The sequence below is a fragment of the Mesocricetus auratus genome, unplaced genomic scaffold (genome assembly GCF_017639785.1).
Source record: "Mesocricetus auratus isolate SY011 unplaced genomic scaffold, BCM_Maur_2.0 Super-Scaffold_100013, whole genome shotgun sequence".
NCBI lineage: Eukaryota > Metazoa > Chordata > Mammalia > Rodentia > Cricetidae > Mesocricetus > Mesocricetus auratus.
This window is the reverse complement of record NW_024429196.1, coordinates 56019013-56023562: the sequence shown is the minus strand read 5'-3', so window position 1 is coordinate 56023562 and position 4550 is coordinate 56019013. Positions and strand designations below refer to the sequence as shown.

The window sequence follows — 4550 nt, the reverse complement described above, 5'->3', positions numbered from 1 at the left end:
AGATCAGTGCATCGCTCAGCCCTCAAAGGAACTTCTTCTTACAGTAGATGGCCATTAGCAGAGGCCCACAACTAAACCATGCACAGAGAGTGACTTTGAAGCACTCAGTCCTAAATAGGATGTCTTTATCAAACACTTCCCCTCAAGGTCAGGGGTAGGAAGATATCCTACTCTGCCCTCACCTGTTGCACTGACCATGCCCATTTAGGCGTGGTCACAGGTGCGGATGTGATGGGGATGGGGGGGGGGGGAGGGGACAGATGACTCGCTCTGCTCTCTTCGTTCTGGTCTGGTCACAGAGAGCAGCCTGGGTGTGGGTGTGGATCCTCTGAATAGGAACTTGTGGGTCATGGGTTTCTTATGTAAGTGACTTCTCCCCAAATGAATTTAACCTATATTCAACCTAGTCCTGTGAAAAGAGAAAAATAAAATAATTGAAAGTTGGGGGCATTCAAGAGGGACACTGAGACAGATTACTGAGGAGTAAAGAATTTATTAGAAAAGTAAATAACATTATGGACAGCAGCATGGCAGGTTCTGTCAGAAGAGTTCAGGAACCCCATCGCCAGAGACAGACAGCATGGTGGGGGGGGTCTTTGAAGAGCCCATGTGACAGAAATGGTGGCTCTCTACTCTTCTGAGGATGGGGGTGGTTTCACGCAGGAAGCAGAGAAGCAGATGGAGAGCAAGATGTGTGTTCCCCAAGTCCCCTTTGATGCAAGCTCATTTCCTCAGGTGAGAGACCCAAGACCAAAGACAGTTCCATTCAAGTCTAGCCTGGGAAACAGTGAGTCTCTTAGGTATAGTTAGACACACATGGGTAGGAGATAACCGATAGGCTCATGGGAGACTCAAGTAGCAACATGATTAAAGAGTCCCATTCCCTCAAGACCGAAAGCAGGTAGGGCAGGATTACATGTAACTGGAGGCAGGAAGGGATGGAACCTCAACTGACCATCTGATGGCTGCTGACAGGCCTGCTCTTATGAGGGTCTTGTGCAGGCAATCACAGACATTCTGATTTCAAGCCAGTGGCCATGCCTGGAAGACAGGATAGAGTAAGCCATGTTCTGCTCATACATACTCCAGTCAGGCCTCTTCACAGGCTCTCCTTTCCATGTTCATAAAATGGCAGCATTGGAACTATTTTCAACCCTCTGGCATCAAAAGGTCACCAACTGGACACTTGCACAGACACAACTGAAGAACTTAGTGACTTGAACCAGGTTGTGCTTTACGGGGCAACCTGAATGTTTCTGGGGGAAAAAAAAAAACAACAACTTCAGTGATCATTACTGCAGTGATCATTACTGCAGTGGCCCTACATCAGACATGTTCTCCACAGCTGAGAGAACTTCTAAATAAGTCATGGAAGCAACTTCTAAAACAAGTCATACAAGCAAGGAATGAGCAGCCAGTGAAGCTGGAGGATACACCCAAACTCACCAAGCTAAGTCTTCCTAAAATCACACCCTGTAACTCCTTGACACTCACAGCAAACTGCAATTCGTCCCAAGGAAAACCAGTGGAGTGCTATATGCCATAGTAATATTTCATTGGCCCAAACATTTCACAGAGTATGCATCTTATTCCTCTGTGGGCACAAGGTCACCGCTGTTAGGGAATAAGATAAGTTATCTCTCCCTGCTGTCATGTGCTTGACTTTGAACATAGGATCTGAAAGAAAGTCACAAGCAAAAAGAGCACTCAGTGGAGGCAAACTCCTGCCTCAGGGACACTGGGACTGAGGAGAAGGCATGTGACGTGTCAGAGCAGACACTGAAAGCCAAGTTCTATTTTCATGACCGTTGACACAGACATCGCTCCACTAAAACTAGCTCTGAGTCAGAACTACACTTGCTGAGTGGAATGTGTCAAGGGTCAGGGGCATACAACTGTAGAGTTCAAATCTTTCCCTACAGACCACGGCACCCCTTCATTAGCACATTAAACAAATAATCGTTTGCCTGCTGAACTGAGTATTCTGAAATTTCTCTCCCACGCATTTACATTTAATCCATTTTTCTTCAAAGCTGAAATCTTCCATAGCATATGTGTATGGCGTCTATGTCTGTGTGTATGTGTCTGTACACCTGTGTGTCTGTGCGTATCTTTGCACCAGCTAGAGCAGGGAGACATTGTGATGGGGGCTAAATTTTAGTGGCTCTAAAACTTGGCAGCTCATTGTAACCGTGAGAGATACAATTTAAAATCCCAATGCCCAGGCTGTCTGGACCCATTTCAAGTTCGTCCATTGCTCAGAATGGAGCAGGGGTCAAAACTCTCCTGGGGATGAGCTGGGTTAGCCAAGGCTGTAAAACATTGTCGTCTCCTTCCCCCAATTATTTCTCTTAGCTCATTGCATATTTCTGACTCCCATATTTTAAAATTCTCCTCTGGCCAAGGTTGAGAACCAGAACTATAACCTGAGTCCCATCCATCATTGATAAAAGAGCACTTGTCCTTGGTGTTTATTTTACAATAATAAAGCAGTCAAGCTAAAAACAGATTGGCCCCTTCTGGCCTGCCTGCTGCTGGGGTTTATAGCTGCCTTCATCCTGATCCTTGTGTCACTGTGTGCTTGCTCCGTTCCCAAGAGGACACACCTCCCAGACACAGGCCACAGTCTGCTTCCCTCACTTCTCGCTCCCAGGACACTCTGTGGGCGTGGTTTCTAGAACTTTTCACTTCTAACAAGTAGCAACATTTTAGAGTGTTTGTTTTTAACTAAGTGTGCTTCCCTGCACATTACCTTCATCATATCATCCAGAGCACATGTATCCACACTTCATCGTACCATCCAGGAACACGTGTGTCCACACATAATCATACCATCCAGGAACACATGTGTCCACACTTCATCATACCATCCAGGAACATGTGTGTCCGCACTTCGACATTCCATCCAGGAACACGTGTGTCCATACTTCATCATACCATCCAGGAACACATGTGTCCGCACTTCGACATTCCATCCAGGAACACGTGTGTCCACCCTTCATCATTCCATCCAGGAACACGTGTGTTCACACTTCATCGTACCATCCAGGAACAACTCCTTTTCACATCCCTCTTTCAGTATTTCCACACCTTGCTTGACAAACTGCCTCTTCAGAATGTTCCCTCTGGATTTGGTTTCCATGGAAACCTGTCTCCAGTGGGTGGGTGGGGAAGTGTACCTGCTGGGAAAGAGTATAATGACGTCCCTATTTACCTCCTGGTGTGAAAAAGCCACCCAGGAGGCTAGAAAGACAATAAGGGAGACTCCCACCAACCCCAGGCAGAAATGTTTGTTCTGTTTGCTGTAGTTGCTGCTATTCCCCAACTCCAGATGGAAGTCCATTTTAGAATCACCTGATCATACTGACTGAAACACACACAAATTTAGCATGTTCCTGCTCCAGGCCACTTCCTCTCCCAGGGTTAAGGTGAGGAAGGGTGAGAACACTAAATGAAGTTTTGCATTAATTCCCAGAACTGGCCAGCTCTAGGGCAAGAGGCCTGAAAAAAAAAAAAAATTCATTTAGCAGAGGCTGAGCTGCACTTCCCAGGCACACCACAAGGAGTCACAGTGATTCAAGGTAAAGCTAGTCCTCATTATCTTTTTGAGAAATGGGGTCTGTTTTCAAATGCAGAGAAACCCTCAGACACACAGAAATCTTCAAAGGAAGCTTGATGGAGCTGAAAGAAGAATGGTCACTGAAGGAGAGGTGCCGAGTCCTTCCGAGGAGCGTGCCTGATTCACCCAACGTACTTCCTGTTCACCAGGGCCCACAATTTAAGATGTGGATCCTGAGGCATAAAGTTCAAGGGATCCTGGAAACCTTCAAGGCAGGAACTCAAGTGGTCAGGGTTGGTTTCTTCGTTTTTGCAACAAGGTCTCCCTGCGGAGCTCTGGGTGGCCTGGAACGCAGTCTGTCTTAGAACTCAGAGATCTGCTTGCCTCTCCCTTTCCAGTGCTAAGATTAAAGAGTGCATCAACTGTGCCTGGCAAGATCCGTTTTACAACCAAATGTGGTTGTATTTGTGGGGCCATTAAGCCCACAAAGTGATCTATCTATATACCGGAGTCTTTAAACACTATGTTTACAATAACTGGACTTGGGTAAGGCACCACCAAGCTTTCTTTACCATAAACATGCCTATCTGATGCATTTATAATGGCTCCTGGGTTAGAATCTTAGAATTGGTGTGAGAAGGTAGTTTGGCTACAGTAACCAATTTTAAGCAACCAGAAGTGACACAGAAACAATCCACCTTTCTCCTCTGATTGATTAGGGTAAGATTTTATGGCCCCTTCCAGTGACTGCCAATGTGCCTGCTACACAGTCCCTGCTATACACTAGGCACTGGATAACTCCCAAGAGTGATGAAACTATCACTCTGGACAGCAGAAGATGAACCAAGCTGAAAGTCAGCATGTGACCCCCAAGAGCACCTGTTGGCTGCAGAAGCAAAGCTTAAGAACCCAAGGTAATAGGAAGGAAAAGGTAGGGCTTAAAGGAAACCTAACTCCCCGGAGAGTGCTCTTGCTGAGTCCCGGGAGTGCG

The 4550-nt window shown here is 46.4% G+C and overlaps 1 long non-coding RNA gene across 1 annotated transcript; it reads right to left on the bottom strand.

Annotated features, from left to right (window-relative positions):
* Positions 1-235: 235 nt before the first annotated feature.
* On the bottom strand, positions 236-3173 carry LOC110340198. Its single transcript, XR_005881087.1, has 3 exons — positions 2753-3173; positions 956-1256; positions 236-409 (listed from the first exon to the last, which is right to left on the bottom strand). It is a non-coding gene; the product is annotated as an uncharacterized LOC110340198 (long non-coding RNA).
* Positions 3174-4550: the final 1377 nt, after the last annotated feature.